Below are 19016 nucleotides of genomic sequence, written 5' to 3' on the forward strand. Positions count from 1 at the left end.
TCTTAGCATAACAGGATATACGTCATCTACAATATCCATGCAAAGGCAGATTAGGCTACATACTGCAGGGAATAGAAAAATATGGAAAAGTGAGTAGGGGGGAGAAAGATTAACACCAAAACACAAGCTACAGTTTCTATTGAATCCATCTCCTATAGCTGGATTCACAGCTACATTGCTCTGTACTGGTGTGTGATGTCCTCCATGCTGCGGCTCCTGAGAGTGTGATTCAGTGAGATAGGGGAGGAGGTCTGCCTCTATTTTACGCATGCAGTGTGTAGGAGATATGACATCTTGTCTATCTACTTGTAGCAGAGCTCATGGACAACCGGCAGTTATCATAAGAATCTAATTTTTAATAAACGCAAGTAGCACAAATAAGCCCTTCCTTTTTCCTTCAGGAAGCTAAATAACGTCAGATATGTCCTTGCCCGTAACATGATTACAAGATACAGAATGAAATCAGAGTATGCAGTGCTCCGGCTCAAAGTTTATACAATATGGAGAAGGCTGCGATGGTAACTGACTTTTGAGGAGATTTGAAGAAGGCATGTGCTACGTGTAAAAAAATTATTTATTTTTTAAATATTTCAAGTACACAAAATTGTTACAGGAAAAAGGTATAGAAACCTAGTCCACTTACACTACTAAATCGCATCAGTTTTTTAGCGGGCAAGCTGCCCTATTTTAGTAGTTAACTTCACAACTCAACAACTGAAGTTTTTGGCTGTTAAATGTCCTGCAGATTAGTGGGGGTGCGGGTTCTGACCCCCTCACCAATTGTGCAAAAGACCATGCAGAATTGCTCACTTCCATAGAGCTCCTGCATGAATGCGTGCACAGAGCGGTGTAAGTCCATAGACCTTCTCTTGCACCAGTACACCGCCTGTTCACATGCTCAGCACTACCGTTTGTTCAGGCAACTGCTTCTGAACAGCCTTTTCAGTAACTTGTTTCAGGACCCAGACCCCACTGATCGGCATGTAATGGCCAACAAACCATCAAAAAATCTTGATTTTATGACAATAAGTTATTTTCAGATGGCATTCTATACAAGAGCCACCGAGACCTGTTTAGCCATCAGAAGATTTCTCTGTGAAAACTTTGAGAACACAGTGCACTTGTTTACCCATAGCAGAAAGCCTGCAGAGGTCCCTCCTGCTCCCTCCCGTCCTGACCTGAAGAGAAGAACCTAAGCATGTAATGAAGCACCTCTTTCCAACCACATCATTCATGAGAGTGTCACGGAATGTCTTCAAGAACTACTGCAAAAGTACAGAGGATGGGAGGGAGCCAAGAAAAGGGGTGCAATTAGGGTATGTGCACACATTAGGTATTTAGTGCAGAAATTTATGCATCTCTTGGTGGGGAAAAACGCAGTGTAAAATACAAGTGTTTTTGGTGCAGATTTTTCCCCACTCATTAGTATGGGTGAAATCTGCAGCAAAATTGTTGAAAGAATTGACATGCTGCAGATTTATATGTGCAAGTCAAAAATAAGCAGCGTGCGCATGAGACGTCAGGTTTCTCATTTACTTTTCTGGCATCAGGAAACCCTTCAGGTTTCGTGACAAATCTGTGCAGAAAAAACACTGCAAAAACGCAACGTGTGCACACAAACTAAGGCTGTGTGCACACGTTGCGTTTTTGATGCATTTTTTTCTGCAGGCAAAACCTGCTCTCTTGGCAGTAAAGAAGCAACGTCAAAAAAGCAAGTTTTGCTGAGTTTTTGCTTTTTACTGCGGTTTTATCACTGTCATTTGTCTCTTGCGCATGCTGATAAAGTTTACCTGCGTTCTTTCAGAGTTTTTGCACTACTCATTGCTTTCAACAGGTGAAAAATGCTGCAAAAATGCAAAAAAAAAAAAAAAAAAAAAAAAAAAAAAAGCTGAAAGAAGTGACATTTGCATTTTGCAAAAAAGCAGCTCTTTGTTTTTTTCCTCACTGTTTTGTCAAAGTGTGTAAATGAGATTTCTGAAATTTTGCTGGTACTGTAAAAGGCTGCGGAAATTGCATTAAAAAAAAAAGCTGGAAAAACGCAACATGTGAACATAACCTTACCCAGCAAAATCTTTATGAGAAAACTAGATAATACATAAAAAAAAACTAGGAACACCTGGAGGGGCAGAGGAACAGAGGGGATTGTATATACTTTTTTGTCACGCTGAAAGCAAAGCATACATAAAAGTTTAAGAGATACGGAAAACCTCATTAAACTAATGTAGAGAAACCTTAATTTAAAAAAAAAAAAAAAAAAAAAAAAAAAAAAAAAAAAAAACAGTAAAAAACTGCCAAAGCCCAGGGGTGTTGCTTTGTGAAAAAAATGTCACCGACCTTATAACTTATGAAGGGGGAAAAAAAAAAAAAGCTTTCCATAGATTTTTAAAATTTGGATAAGACCCTAAAATTACATCTAGCCCCAGCGTTTATAGGAAGAAGAAAAACAAAAATTAGGAAGACTGCAAGATTAACTGTCAAAACACTGGGCGAATACAGCCTAAAAGTATGACCTAATCACTGGAAAATTCAGAACCCCAGTAATGTGCTGACATCATGGAAACATGCCTGGAACAGATGTATAAATGAACGCTAATAAATGATAACCGAGCCATCTCACCACTTGTAAATGCCATTCTGGAAGACTCGAGTGCAGGAAGGCTAACTATGGGGGAGAACCTAACGTTTGGTTTCTGTAGAGATGACACTTCACCATAAAACAAAACTGCTTCTAGCTATGAAAATAAAGGGCAGCAATTCCAGTTCATGTTGGAATGAAGCCCACCCGACCAGTGCTCGGCAGCCTGCCTGGGACAAGCCACATAAACATTCCTGTGTTTCCTGGAGTTGACAGGATACAGTTCTGGCTGCACCTCCCTGTCTCAAAACTACCAGCAAGCCTAAATCTGAGCTCAGATGAAAAAGCCTCAGTTTTCTAGGGGAACTAACATGTCCTATGGAGCCGTACATGCACACATTTTTGCTCTAGGATGGTTTCCAAGAACAGATGTATATACACATTCCAGGTAGTGTGACCAGATAAGACAATGATGGAGGATTTCCTGATGCTTGATTTAAAGCACCCCACAAGCCACTATTCATAGGAGCATCATCACTTTGGCAACAAGCTTTTTGGATAGGAATGTTAGGATGATTAACTTTATCAGCATGGAAATACTATTAGTGTCAGTGCGCAGGAAAAATTCCACAGAAAGGTCCATGGGAACCCAGAATACAATGAAAAACTGACTCAGACAATAAGCACGCTAGAAGGGGGGGAGGGGTGGTTAGGACTCACATGGTAAATCCCTCTATTCCGGAGCCGCACACCGCTGGGACAGGTGATTGACTGCAGAGGTCACATGTGTAAACAGCACAGTATCGCTGAAGTTAAGTAAGCAGAGCACCAGATTGGTGGCGCAGGAACATTAGGGATTTAACAGGCAGATATTTACTATTATTTTAGGACTTATTCTAATAACCATAATAAATTATCTATGGAAATAGAACAAATCGCTTCTGTTAAGCCAAAAGACATCACCACAAAAACTGTATTTTGCTGCTAGATTTGTTAAATACTACTAATTTAGGATTGCATGCCAGCAGGGGTGGAAAAAGACATTCTCTGCAATGGGCTCCTTAGTAGAACCCCTAATACTACCAGTGTTTGAGTAGTGGGCTTTGGTTTATGCATCGATTTACACATTACGAGGGGATTTACACACTATTTGGACCACATAATGTAGCCCTATGGGAGGAAAGGGGATTAGGGACAGAATGAAATGCCATTTTCTGCACAAAGCTATACTGACTGCTCTAGAGGGTGAAAGCTAAGGTTACCAACATTTGCCGATAATAATAATTCCAATAAGAGGTGACGAAGTCTGTGAAAAGCGATAAAGCTTGTGTACTCGTGCTTCTGATTCCATTAGGATGAATGAAGCAGTTATGGTGCATGACTTTATAACCGAGTCATGACTAAGAACTATAAAATAGGACTATAAAGCCCTGGCTACGTGCTGTGTGAGGTTACATCAGTGCAAGTTTATCACACGACACGAAAAAAAGAAAAGTGAGCAGTCTGTCCAGCCCTGCCGTAAGTGATGCTAGAAGTAACATCCTCAGGAGTCGGCAATCACTACATATATTCTAGGTGGTATGCAGCACACAGCACTTCTTAGATTAGCACTTTCCCCACATAGTTTAGCATGCAGACAACACAAATGTTCACTGTATGGGTCCGTAAGTGGATCTCTCACAGTTAGTCTCTAGTGAGGTGCGTGGAAACAGGAGCTCCTCCTTAAGACTAGAGTGGGGTCTAATAACCAAATATCTAAATGGATTTTACTAGTTGGGCTAAAAGTACAGCCACTAGGTCTAAAGTGGTGCTCTATTGAAGCAAATAGGAGTGGATCTGCAGTAGTCAGAAGTGGCCTGTGGCACAAAAGCTGCGTGACTCCACTCTGTACATTAGAGGCGATAAGTAGGGAGCGCAGGGGGCCAGACCCCTATCGTTCATGTATGGATGACCTATCATTAGGTCATTTAAATGCCATGAATAAAGAATGGTATCTAAAGAAAGGCAACTTGTTCCATTGATCCAGGAGTAATTTGGTGATGAACAAACCTTTTCCCAACATGATGGGCCACGTCACAAGGCAAAAGTTATAACTAAGTGGCTGAACAAAACATTGAAAGCTTGGGTCCATGGCTAAGAAACTCCCCAGACCTCAATACCATTGAGAACCTGTGGTCAATTCTCAAAAAGCAGGTGGGCAAACAAGCACAAATTGTGATAATCGCCAAGCACTGATTAGACAAGAATGGGTTGTCATCAGTCAGGATTTGGCTAAGAAACAGATATTCAGCATGGCAGGGCGAAAAATAAGGGTCAAAGCTGTAAATATTGAATCTTGATGTACTTGGCAATTAAAGTTTAGAAACACAAGAAATGATTATAATTGTACTTCAGTAACTATAGAAACAACACAACTGTACATATACACAGTGTATATTTAACTATATATACAAACACATACAGTACAGACCAAAAGTTTGGACACACCCCATTTAAAGCTTTTTTCTGTATTTTCATGACTATGAAAATTGTACATTCACACTGAAGGCATCAAAACTATGAATTAACACATGCGGAATTATATACTTAACAAAAAAGTGTGAAACAACTGAAAATATGTCTTATATTCTAGGTTCTTCAAAGTAGCCACCTTTTGCTTTGATGACTGCTTTGCACACTCTTGGTATTCTCTTGATGAGCTTCAAGAGGTAGTCACCGGAAATGGTCTTCCAACAATCTTGAAGGAGTTCCCAGAGATGCTTAGCACTTGTTGGCCCTTTTGCCTTCACTCTGCGGTCCAGCTCACCCCAAACCATCTCGATTGGGTTCAGGTCTGGTGGCTGTGGAGGCCAGGTCATCTGGCGTAGCACCCCATCACTCTCCCTCTTTGTCAAATAGCCCTTACACAGCCGGGAGGTCCTGTTGAAAAATAAATGATGGTCCAACTAAACGCAAACCCGATGGAATAGCATGCCGCTGCAAGATGCTGTGGTAGCCATGCTGGTTCAGTATGCCTTCAATTTTGAATAAATCCCCAACAGTGTCCCCAGCAAAGCACCCCCACACCATCACACCTCCTCCTCCATGCTTCACGGTGGGAACCAGGCATGTAGAGTCCATCCGTTCACCTTTTCTGCGTCACACAAAGACACGGTGGTTGGAACCAAAGATCTCAAATTTGGACTCATCAGACCAAAGCACAGATTTCCACTGGTCTAATGTCCATTTCTTGTGTTCTTTAGCCCAAACAAGTCTCTTCTGCTTGTTGCCTGTCCTTAGCAGTGGTTTCCTAGCAGCTATTTTACCATGAAGGCCTGCTGCACAAAGTCTCCTCTTAACAGTTGTTGTAGAGATGTGTCTGCTGCTAGAACTCTGTGTGGCATTGACCTGGTCTCTAATCTGAGCTGCTGTTAACCTGTGATTTCTGAGGCTGGTGACTCGGATAAACTTATCCTCAGAAGCAGAGGTGACTCTTGGTCTTCCTTTCCTGGGGCAGTCCTCATGCGAGCCAGTTTCTTTGTAGCACTTGATTGTCCCCAAGTGCAGTTGCAAAAACACTTTCAAAGTTTTTCCAATTTTTCGGACTGACTGACCTTCATTTCTTAACGTAATGATGGCCACTCGTTTTTCTTTACTTAGAAATTGTATTATGGCAAAAAAAAAAGCAGCTAACAGTCTATTCAGAAGGACTACCAGCTGTGTATCCACCAGACTTCTGCACAACACAACTGATGGTCCCAACCCCATTTATAAGGCAAGGAATCCCACTTATTAAACCTGACAGGGCACACCTGTGAAGTGAAAACCATTTCCTGTGACTACCTCTTGAAGCTCATCAAGAGAATGCCAAGAGTGTGCAAAGCAGTCAAAGCAAAAGGTGGCTACTTTGAAGAACCTAGAATATAAGACATATTTTCAGTTGTTTCACGCTTTTTTGTTAAGTGTATAATTCCATGTGTGTTAATTCATAGTTTTGATGCCTTCAGTGTGAATGTACAATTTTCATAGTCATGAAAGTACAGAAAAATCTTTAAATGAGAAGGTGTATCCAAACTTTTGATTATATATATATATATATATATATATATATATATATATATATATATATATATATATATATATATATATATATATATATATATATACACATATACATACACACACACACACACACACATACATTACACACGGTGGTCCAAAAGTAGGTGGCCAGAAAATATTTATTTTGATCTATATATAAAATTATATTTACTAACACAAGCATAACATTGGACAATTAAATTTTATTCTGAAAAATAATACAAAAGCCCTTAAATTATATCACTGCAGGTGCACAAACTGTTTTCCATTACAATTTGCACAGCTTTGAAGTCGCCTCTTACGCTTTGACAAACTTTTTTGCACAAGTCTATTTGGGTATTAAATTCTTGAAATGCATCTCTTATGTAATTTTTCAAATCACTGATACTTTTTGGTTTTCGACTATAAACTTTGTCCTTGAGTACTCCCCAAAAGAAAAAATCCAATGGTGTCAAGTCTGGTGAAAGTGCCGGCCAATCAAATAGGCCTCTTCGGCCAATCCATTTATTAGGAAATGTTTCATGGAGATACTCGCGGACTACACTGGAATAATGTGGAGGGTCCCCATCTTGTTGGAAATAAAGGTCATTTGAATTAGGCTGTTGCTGTAACTGGGGAACAACTTGATTCATTGGAATTATCAAGATACTTATCTCCTGTGACTGTTCCATCAAAAAATATTGGTCCTAAAACACCAAAACTTGAAATACCACCCCAAACATTCACACCAGGCTCATTTAGTTGTTGATCTAATGTTAAATGCATGTTCTCATTATACCAGTAAATACAATTATGTCTGTTAATATGGCCGATAATTTGAAAGAAGCTTCATCACTCCACATAATGTTGTTATCTAAAATTACTGGATTTTCTTCAATTTCATTAAGCATAATCTCACTAAATTGCAGCCGCCTGTCTGGATCATCCTCCAATAAACCATGAATTAGACGTGGACGATAAGCTTTCCACCCAATAGATTTCAGGATTCGCATGATAGAAGCTCGTGAAATTCCCAATTCCAAAGAGGCTCTTCTGATGGACTCTGAACAAATGTTTCAGCAACAAGTTATCTTCTGTACAGACTGTTTTGGGTCGACCAGTTTTTGGAGCATTAAGGATTGAGCCAGTGGCATTGAATTTGTCACGAATGTGGTAAATGGTTTGTCTCTTTGGGGCTTGAGTACCAAATGTTTCAACCCAATTTGCTGTAACGGTTTCAGCATTTTGAGATTTCCAATACGCTGTTAAAATCCATTTTTTTTTTTATCTGTATTTAAATTATTTGCCATTATGTGTTAATGAAAAGAAAACAGATTTGGGGGAGATCCATCTGTGAAAACTAGATCTGTGAAACTGGCTCAGTTGCCCTTAGCAACCAATCAGATTCCACCTTTCATTTTCCAAAGTCTGTGAGGAATGAAAAGTGGAATCTGATTGGTTGCTAAGGGCAACTGAGCCAGTTTCACTTTACACCATGTTTGATAAATCTCCCCCTTCATAACCTTATTACTCTTTCTGTCCACCTACTTTTGGACAACCCTGTATATCTCCACATACACAATTACATGTGAGTTTATAAAGCAATTGGCACACAAAAAAAAACTGATCTGAACAATCGATCATTTTCTGAGGACAGCTTCCAAACCAAACAAAGGTCTCTCTCCATGATAATAAGACATGCAAGTCACCTTTCAGTAATTTAGGGCTTCAGTGTTTACAGTGAACACATACTTGCTATAGTAAAAACAATAGCACTCCATTACCCAGGACAATTCTCAAGAGTCAAGGCATGGAAAACTTGTCAGCTCTTCACCTCTTTGGTTGTCTTATGATGTCTAGAAACTCATTATTGGGCTAAGAAACAATGGAGTACAATTATTTTTAGATAACATTGTTATAAATATATGCCCGAGTTGCTCAGGCATTGTTCAATTTCACACCTTAGTCGGCTAATGTTTACTTGGTACGCATCACTAATTTAATTAAACTGTACCAACATTAAGGCATATGAAAAGATCTTTAAAATAGGTCTAAACTGAAGAACAACTTTCTGGTAGTAGAGATCTGCAGGACACTGCCAAGAAGTGGACACTCTTCAGACACTGCAAGTTGGCAACCCATTAAGGCTGGTTTCACACACTTGAGTTTTGTGCTTTGTGTATGGGCCGTGATTTTCAGATCGGTCAGTGGCTTCCTGAACCAAACTCGACAGCCTAATATATTACTATGGGGACTTGACCAGAGTTTTAGCCAGGTGACCTGCAGCCAGCTTGCCTTTTGCCACTTGTGAAGCTAGCCTTTGGCACAGGATGAAATAGACATTTTTTGTGTGTACTTAAAACATATTTTTGGGCCAAAAAAATCATTTTTTTTAATTGAGGTTCATTAAAACTTTTGATACAGGGAAAAAAAAAATATTTATATATATCTATCTATCTATCTTTGTTAGCCAGTAGATATAAATATTTTTCTATTTGAGAGTCCTCGGTGGTTGATACCTTTTAATGGCTAACTGAAAAGATGGTAACAAATTGCAAGCTTTCGAGACTACTCAGGCCTTTTCATCAGGCATAGTATAGCACTATACTATGTGTACTCGAAAGCTTGCAATTTGTTACAATCTTTTCAGTTAGCCACTAAAAAGGTATCAACCACTGAGGACTCTCAAATATAAATATTTTAAAAGTTTTGCACAGTTTGGCTATAACATGTTTTTTTCCCTGCACATTCAACTTGGTTATGGTCTGTGGTCACAAAGCAGCAAAGAGGTGCCTAGAAAATGTGAAGAAATGGCAACAGAAAGACCCCGCAGAATCCCACCGCTGCCACCACTTGTGATGGGTCCAAACCCCGCCACGTCACAATTACGTCAGGCGGAGCAAGTCATACAGATCTGCCCTTTGCACCAACGTGACGTTCAGCACCCCCTCGAGGACGCGCAAGGTCAGGTTGGTACAGTTCTACACAGATACCCACACGAGTCCAGGAAGGCACCAGGGAGTGAGAAGAGGTGGCCCACTCAGTCACTGACGAGGCACCACACTCGCTCACACCCCTAACATGCTGAGAGGCCCCTTCACTAGCTCCAGTGAAGCAGAGCCTGGTCGGCCTGGGAGAGGCCAATAAACAATAATAATAAATAATTTATTATTATTATTATTGAAAAAGAAAGACAAAAAGAAAAAAAACTATCAGACAGATCACTGAAAGATTCTCAGTTCTTTCTGCAGTCAGCAATAGAGTGCTACTAAGAGGCTATAAAAAGAAAATGGTGCAACATTTTCTAATGAAACCCAATAGCAAAACTTTTTAGCCCCAAGTACATGCACTGAAAGGATTTGCCCCTTTTCAAAAAAACATTTTCCCACAGACACAGAGCTAATTGTAAGAAAACAGACAGCTTGCTTATGCCTTCCCAGGTTCTGCTCTGTGTCTCGGACAGTGCCCCGGTCTCTGTTGTTCGGCTGCAACAGTGACATGTCAAAAGAACTGCAGTCAATCACTGAGACTATACAGTGCAGCTGGTCACAAGCAGCGGAAATTCCGCACAACATGGTGACCAATGGCTACATGATTTTGATCCAGCCGCACGAGTGGTTTTACGCTAACAAGTCAAATTAAGCAAAAAAGTTTTTCAGGAATGTGAATACCAGGAATGTAGATCCATTGTTTGTCTTGTGTTGATGCTTACCATAATACTGCCATCATAGAATCTAGAACGCACACAAAACACAACAATCCCTTCATACGCACATGTAGCTACATCCATATTGCTCCACCGCAAATACACTATACACCAGTGATGGCAAACCTTTTAGAGACTGGGTGCCAAAACAGCAACCCAAAACCCACTTATTTATAACAAAGTGCCAACACGGCAAACCTGGAGCTGAAGCAGACATCACAGGAGACTTGCAAAATACTCGTGGGTGTGGCGGTGGTGGGCCTGGCATGCATGCCTACAGGGGGGGGCTCTGAGTGCCCCATCTGGCATACTGCCATAGGTTCGCCACCACTGCTATACACTGAACAGACTGACAATACTTATTTTACCTGCTGAATCTTGGCTAGTATACAAGACCTGTCAGCTTACAATTTTGCCTTGAAATTTATGATCAAGATGACAGCTGTTCGTTACCATGCTAAGGAGAGTCCTTACGTCTGATACTGTCAGCACACCCTGCATAGTGCGAGCGTAGAGTTGCCCTAGAATTGCAGTATTATCAGAAATGGAATGGTTCTTTACAACAGGCCAGGAGGGGAGAAATTAGGCAAAGTCGGCTAACATGCGCTCATTCACCATGGCAAACATACACGCCCCCAACTTAGTAACAGCACAGGGCTGTCTGCTACAATTTTCACTGGGGTAACCCACGCTTTTCTTTTATATACTACAAAACTGAACTATCGCTCCAGAAAGCAAAATTACAACTAAGAATAAAACATTGCAGAATAAATCATATTCACCCCAACATCGCTACAGAGGTAAAAGCATATAATTTCATTAGAAGTCCTGCTGTAACCCCTCTGGTGGGTCTTAAGTTGTTTTGCAGCATGGAAAAGTTATTCTTAGACAGCTCAGAATGGTGGACAAAAGTTGTATATAATAATAAAAAAAAAAAAAAAAAGTGTTTTTGTAATTACCTTTAGTTTTATGTATTGCCTGTGAGTGGCGCTATCACTTTTCGCTCACAGGCATCACATGATCCCCAGCTGCAGTCGGCTCTGACATCCGCTGTCACGTGAAGTTGCGGCTGCAGCCAGGTGTGACACAGTGCTGTGTTAAACTTTGAGTGATGGGTTGTGGGTGGGGTAAGCCCGCCCACAACCCAGCATCCACCAAGTCACTGATGTCACGCCTCACTTGACGTGACATTAGCGAAAAAAAAAGCCGGCTGCCGCCAGGGGTCACGTGATGCCTGTGAGCGGCCAGTGATAGCCCCGCTCACAGGCAATATATACAACTAAAAGGTAATTACAAAAACACTTATGGACGCATGCTAAATATATTGGGGCAATTGAAAAAAGTACTGGACAACTTCTTTAATCATCTGGAAGGGGGCTGAAAAGACAGTCCTGGGCTTCACTGGGTTAGTAGTCTCTCCTTTTAGATCCAGGGCGGCTCTTCCAAGTATAACGGAACGTTTCCGATAAAAACATGAAGATGCCGTTGTGCAGCCAGGCTCCGATTCATGCTGCCCGTGGTTTGTGCAGCATGAATCAAGTGACAGATTCACTTTATAGAGAAGCTGTCAGTAGGATCAGCCTTCCTGATATCTGGATCGCAGATATCAAGGTGCTTCCAGAGAAATCCATATTTAAATGATCTGTTAAGGTCTTTGGGTCGGATACTGATCTCCCTGAGAATCTGCCTCCAGAGCTTATTTTAAATGAAAAGGGGAGTTACCAGTATGAGACATACAATGACCGACAGTCTGCTCTTCTGATCTACACGTCTCCCACTAGTAATGACCCCTTTCATTTAAAATAAGTTATAGAGGGAAATTCTAAGGGAGATATATGTCCAGCCCATTGATCTTAACAGTTCTTTGAAGAGGGGAGGAAAAAAATTAAAGTGCAAAAAAAAAAAAAAACCAAAGAAAAAAAACGAAAATCGCCATGTCGGGAAGGGGTTAAAGACAACCTGTCAGAAAATTGTATCTGATCTGTAGACCGCATTTATAGAGGTGAAGCTGAGCAGAATGATGCATACACTTCTCACAAAAATTAGGGATATTTGGATTTCGGGTGAAATTTCAGCATTATCCCCAAATACACTCTAATCTTTTCAGGTGAACTTAATGTGACCCTCACTAACCTTTTGAATACACATGTCCAACTGTTTAATGTTTCAGTAATTTCTGCACAACTTGCTGTTTTCTAAAAAGTAGCTTAAAGGGAATCTGTCACCCCTGGGAGATATCAGACCTCTAATATGGGCATACAGGTGATGTAAATGTAAATCTATACTTACCTGTATGGCCCATATTAGAGGTCTAGTTGCTTTGTAAGAGCTTTTCATTTAATTAGTTTTGGCAAGCTTCCCATCCGGGGAACGCACAGAAATCTCCGCCTATTAGCTTCATTTCCATACCCCCCCCCCCCCTGCACGTCACTGGGCCCTGTGATGTGCAGTTCCCGGCTGGATCCTGCGCAATTTACCCTGTACGGCAGGCGCTCTTCTTCCTGCCGTCTGTGTAGCCTAGTGGAGCAGCTGTGTCTAGTCAATACAGAACTCCCCTACACTTTGTGAATGGTACAGTGACAAGCCCCAGTAATTGTGGCTCTGCATGATCAACACAGGCCTAATTTCATCTTCATGGACAACAATGCTCCATCACATCAAGGTCGCATCATTAGGGAACAGCTGCTGGAGACTGAGGTACCTCAAATGGAGTGGCCTGCACTTTCTCCAGACTTGAATCCCATAGAAAACCTATTGAATCAAGAGAGTCGCAGTGTAGAGGTTCGTAACTTTGTACCCCAGAACCTGAATGAGCTGAGGGCCACCCTTCAAGAAGAGTGGGATGCCATGTCTCAGCAGACAATAACTCGACTTTTGAACTGCATGAGATGTCGTTGTCAAGCTGTAACTGATGCTCAAGTCCACAAGTTATTGCGACATTGACATTTTTTGGGGGGTATACCCACTACTGTTCTTGGCTTTTCTATCAATAAATTGTTTGAGATATGCAATGGTGATTTCATAGCTTCTACTTGAATGCCCTACTGTCATGATAAAATATCACTGTAGCATGAGCTTTTTATGTTTTCCAAAAATTTCACCCAAAGGCCAAATATCCCTAACTTTTTGTGGGTAGTGTAGCTTTTCTAGAGAAGATTCTGCATAAAGTTGTATTATATTGTATGTATCACTTGTAGCCTAGGACCACCCCCAAGGACTCGCATACATACAAACACCAGCAATTTCACTTAATAAAACACAACTTTATACAGACTCTTCTCTGGCAAAGACATTCTGCTCAGCTTCCCCTTCTCTATACATGTGGTCTGCAGATCGGACTACATGTACAAGGTACAAGAACAGCTGGACAAAACCAAATTAGCACAAACCTATGCCCCGAATCTCCTGGAAAACACTGCCTACACAGCCCAGCCATGGAAATTTCCCAGCACTAGAAGAGACATTTCAATATGGTTAATCACACAGGAGGGTGTATGTAGGCTGACTGTATGCATAGTAGTGTGCATGTGACACGAGATACAATATCTTTCTCATAGATGCCAAACCCTAAAAGGTCTCATCTATCACAACTATAAAACAGCTAACAAAAACCAACCATAGTGAAACAAACATCTAGAAATAAAAAAGCTGAACCTTACAGGGGTGTCTCATCATTGTAATTTGGCAAAACTGCAAAGTTCTTGTAAAAACAAGCAAATGTCCAATTTACTCTCCCGTCTCAAAAATGGAGAGATGTTTAGGTTTTGTTTATTGCTCGTTAACTAGGTTACCAGTGGTGCCCAGACTCCTAGGCAAGGAGCGAAGCACTTACAAGCTCTTTGCTAGATGCAGCGATTACAAGCTTAATTACAATCTTTCCTGCCACTGCCTTCCTGATGCTGTAGAGGCAAGGATGCCTCTGCTGGCAGCACCAAAAGGGCACACAGCTCGGGACAACAGTGAAACCATGCCGCTGGTTTGAACGGTCAATCAGGAAGCAGGGAAGTTTGTTCCTGATGAGAGCATAGGACAACCTTTTATAGGGCTACCATTATATATTTATATACAAATACAAAACACATGAGCTTTATTAAACTGTCTATGGCCTCAAGGGAGAAAGACAATAGCACCGATAACCAAAGTAATAACTACAAATGACAAACATCTTCTAATTTCATATGCAGCAGTCGGGGACCCAGCGATCAGATACTTATCACCAAGACTATAGATGGATGATAAGGTTCTGTCTTGGTGCAATACTCAAGCCCTTTAAGTGTGATAGTGGAAGACAAAGTTGGGAGCGAGTGCGAACCAGTTGGCTAAGCATCAAAGCTACTTGAACACGCACACTTACAGCTGCATCTCCCACCATTACTTATAGGCCACAAGGGCAGGAGCAATTGCATCCTAGTAGACAAAGTCAATGAGAACAGTTTTAGTGCCTTTCTTGCAGACATTTAAGATTGTTGGAGGGGATTATCCCAGATTTACATGAGCCTGCATTGTTGGGCCAGAGGTGCTTGTTACGTTTCTATAGATTATTCAGAGAGAAAAAAAAGGCACTGCATGCTCTTATAGGTGGCAACAGACAAAATGACTTCTGTATTCTAGCATAAGACTCAATAGCTGTGGTCACTAATAGTGATCCAGTGTGGCAATAAAGGCTGCTCTGAAAATATAAAGCAAACCGGTGTTGCATATGTTGTAGAGAACAGTTACTGCCCTGGGTACGAAACGAATAAACATATAAAAACAACACCTCGAAAACATTAATCCTCTTCAAAACACTGTCCATTAGATGATATGCCCTTGTCCCAACGTTTTTTTCCACTGTTCAAAACATTTTTTATATTCTTCTGAACTAATGCTGTTAAGTGCCTCCGACTATTTTTTCTTAACCTCTTCTACGTCCTGAAAACGCTTTCCCTTTAGGTTTTTCTTCATTCTTGGGAATAAGAAGTCACAGGGGGCTAGGTTAGGCGAGTAAGGGGGGTGGAAAAACAGTCATTATGCAGTTTTTCACCCAAAACCGGTTGATTTTCAACGCTGTGTGGGCAGGCGCATTGTCATGATGAAGATGCCAGACCCCTGATCGCCAGAATTCAGGCGTTTTTTTTTCCTCACTGCCTCACGCACTCACTTCAGCATTTGCAGATAATAATGTTGGATCACTGTGGGGCCCTGAGGAACAAATTCAATCTGAACGACTCCTTTGATGTCGAAAAAATAAACCAACATGGACTTCAAATTTGATTTCACTTGCCATGCTTTTTTTGGGTCTGGGCGATGAAGCTGTCTTCCAGTGGCTGGACTGCTGCTTTGTTTCAGGATCATCGGTGTAACACCGAGATTCATCCCCTGTGATAACTTGACAAAAAATAAATAAAAAATCAGGGTCACCCCCCTTACTCACCCAACCTAGCTGCATGCGAAACATTCATATTCCAAAAAAAACACGCTGGAGTCACATAACAGCATTAGTTCTGAAGAATATAAAGAATGTTTTAAACAGTGGAAAAAACGTTGGGACATGGGCATATCATCTAATGGACAGTATTTTGAAGGGGATTCATGTTTTCAAGATGTTATCTTGACTTAAAAAAAATGTAATAAGTAATTCTCGTTTTTTTTTGGATACTCTCTGGTATAGTGTTGGAAGAAAGATAACTCCAGAGCACCACGGCATCTTCTACAAGCTGATCATGGGAGGGAGAGGGTACAACACAAAGTTCAGGAAAACCCCTTTCTGTATACAGAAAGACAGCCAATAAAATGCTTCTGTAAGACCCTAAAATCACCGTTCTTCACTTCTCCACAACATGGCAATTAGCTACAAGCTTTCCTGCTGATTGGAACAGACAGGACAGTAGGTCTAGTTACCATAGATCTAGCGGAGTGCACATAACATGAAAGGCCACGTAGCAGAAAGGACAATGTCTAATGACTTGTTCACCAACATAAAGAAATATGCCTTTGAAATGAATTTAGCATTTACAGGCAGCGGTACTTGAAAGTTTGTTAACCCTTTGAAATTTTCCATATTTGTGAATAAATTTAAATCATATTTTTTATAATTTATCTAAAAGTGGATGAAAAGAAGCAAATAAGGCTATGTTCATATCACATTTTATCCATTCGTCAGCAGCTACGTCGGCCATCGGGGCTTAGGTCTGAAGCCCTGAAAAAACAGATTCAGACGTTTGCGCTGAAGGGCCATTGACAGTAACTCCTGAATATAATCTGTCAGACAAATTTTTCAGTAGTACACACCTATTTGAGGCGGTCAACAAAATGCAGTTAACCACGTTTTATTATCTGCCTCAAATAGGTAGATACTGCAGAAAATGATGTCTGAGATCAACAAGTGACTCCATCATTATAAGTCAATGGCTCAATCACGTCCGAATTTATTTATTTTACTCACTTATATAGCGCCATTAATTCCACAGCGCTTTACAGACATCATTCATCACAGTTCACATTGGGGCTCACAATCTAAATTCCCTATCAGTATGTCTTTGGAGTGGGAGGAAACCGGAGAACCCGGAGGAAACCCACGCAAACACAGGGAGAACATACAAACTCCTTACTGAGGTTTACCACTTTGTGGTATTTGAACCCAAGACCCCAGTGCTGCAAGGCTGCAGTGCTAACCACTGAGCCACCATGCTGACCTACCCAATTTGCTGTGTGTCAGACTTAATCCCCAAAAGAGCCACTAATGAATGGACATATCGTGATGTGAACATATCCTAAAACAGGTCAAAATATTTGTTTGTTTTTTTGTTTTTAAATGAGGGAAATGATCCAATAACATGTATGCAAGTGGGAAAAGTATTCTTCAAGTACAGACAAAAAAAAGTTTATTCTGAAAAGTTACTTGAAAGAACAATTACCCTTTAAAGAAAAAAAAATATATGTGCACCAAGAGCCCCCTAAAATTCTACAGCAATGCTTTTAACATTTCTCCTGACCATCTGCAGCACCAATCACCCCTTTACAATGTGCTGACAAGTAATCAATGATGGTCAGATTTACTATTGAATTCAGGAGCCAGCCAAAATAACCTTTGCTGACTTCCACAGGTGCCAGCAACAGATTTCCACACTACCTGACTCATGGTCTTTGAAATCCCCCTTGTGATGAGTAAGATCCAGTGCCGTGTCACTGGCCACTTAATGGTCACTGGCCTATTTACAGGTCACTGGAAGTGAACAATAGGAGCTGCACTCACTACTTCCTGCTGTAATCACCCCCCCCCCCCCCCCCCCCCCCGGTCACAGATCAGCGATTCTCCAGTCCTGGCATCTTCACCTCTTCTAGTGTACTCGGAGGGCAAAATGGTCCGAAACTGGATTGCAAAGAACAACACTTCTATAGCCACGTTAAGGTAAACCAAAAAGCTTTGGGACTTGCTTACAATTTGCAATTACCTTTTCATGACTTAAAGAAAATCTTTCCAATTTTTCTTTTTCAGAAAGATTATTTGTGACAACAGTAAAAAAAAACTAGAGTACCGAGTGGTGTGTGATAAACGTGTGGTATTTACTGTTGTCTGATTATTGTCCACACATCATGGCGCATACAGGCTCATGGGCTGCAACCGGACTACAAGTGGGTATGGGGGGGTGTTATGCAGTGGTCACCCAATAAGCATCAGCAGAATTCCTTATTTCAGCACCCACGGAAACAAAGAGGCCCCCAGACAAAACGTAGAATACCTTCAACTAGCTGCGGCATAGGGAAGCACGTAAACAAGCGTGGCCCACAGATTGGCTCAGAGGTCACGGCACCACATCTATAAGGTATTACATTCAACAGGCAGAGAGCGCCGAGTGCAAAAACCAGCAGGGAGACTGGTTGATCAGGTAACAGCCACACACTGAATCTATGATTACATGTCCAGTAATCATGTTAGGACAGATCCAGCAGCAATCCGCAGATCAAAAAAAGTTGTGCAGACATTTTTTTGTCGGCTGAAAAAAAAAAAAAAAAAAAGATTTCAACTAGATCAGTTTTTTTAACATTGAAGTCTATGGAAAATTGATCCTCTAATTAATCATCCGTTTTACTTTCATTTGAAGAGGATCCAGTAAGCAATAACGGATCCTTTTCAAATGGAAGGAAACAGATGGCTAATTAACGGATCTGTTTCCCATAGACTTCAATGTTAACAAAATCCGATCCAGTTGAGATCAGTTTTTATCAGCTGGACAAAAGTTCTGCACAACTTTGTCAACGGACTGCTGTCGAATCAGTTTTAACGGGTGATTACTGGATATGTGTATATAGCCGTACTGAGTGAAGTTAGTCGTAAAGGGAATTTACCATGTGAAAAAACACTATTAACCTGCAGATATGAAGGGGATCTGCAGGTTAATAGTCTAACCCTGCCCGCCACCTGCACTTAGAGCCCCATTGCCGGGAGGAAATTAACTTTATTCCTCCCGCCAGCGTTCGGTGCTCTGTCATGGCTGTCGTGCCAGCACGGTTTCCGTCACAGCTCAGTGTATAGAGAGCGGCGGCTGTAAAAGCACCCCCACTACTGACTGATGGGCTCAGCATTAGAGCCGGCTGTCAGTCAGTGCTGGGGGGGTGCAGTTAAATCTGGCACACTCAATACACAGAGCGCTGACTCCCATGATTGTACGCCAAATGCTGCGGGGTTTTAAGTGC

The 19016-nt window shown here is 41.1% G+C and overlaps 1 protein-coding gene across 2 annotated transcripts in view; it reads right to left on the reverse strand.

The window, feature by feature from the left end:
- The window catches only part of AFF4 (ALF transcription elongation factor 4), a 96624-nt gene that overhangs the window by 72637 nt on the left and 4971 nt on the right, over nt 1–19016 (reverse strand). The gene's annotated exons all lie outside the window — the stretch shown is intronic.

Source organism: Phyllobates terribilis, unplaced genomic scaffold, assembly GCF_046119375.1.
Source record: "Phyllobates terribilis strain yellow unplaced genomic scaffold, ASM4611937v1 Scaffold_11__3_contigs__length_659146591, whole genome shotgun sequence".
NCBI lineage: Eukaryota > Metazoa > Chordata > Amphibia > Anura > Dendrobatidae > Phyllobates > Phyllobates terribilis.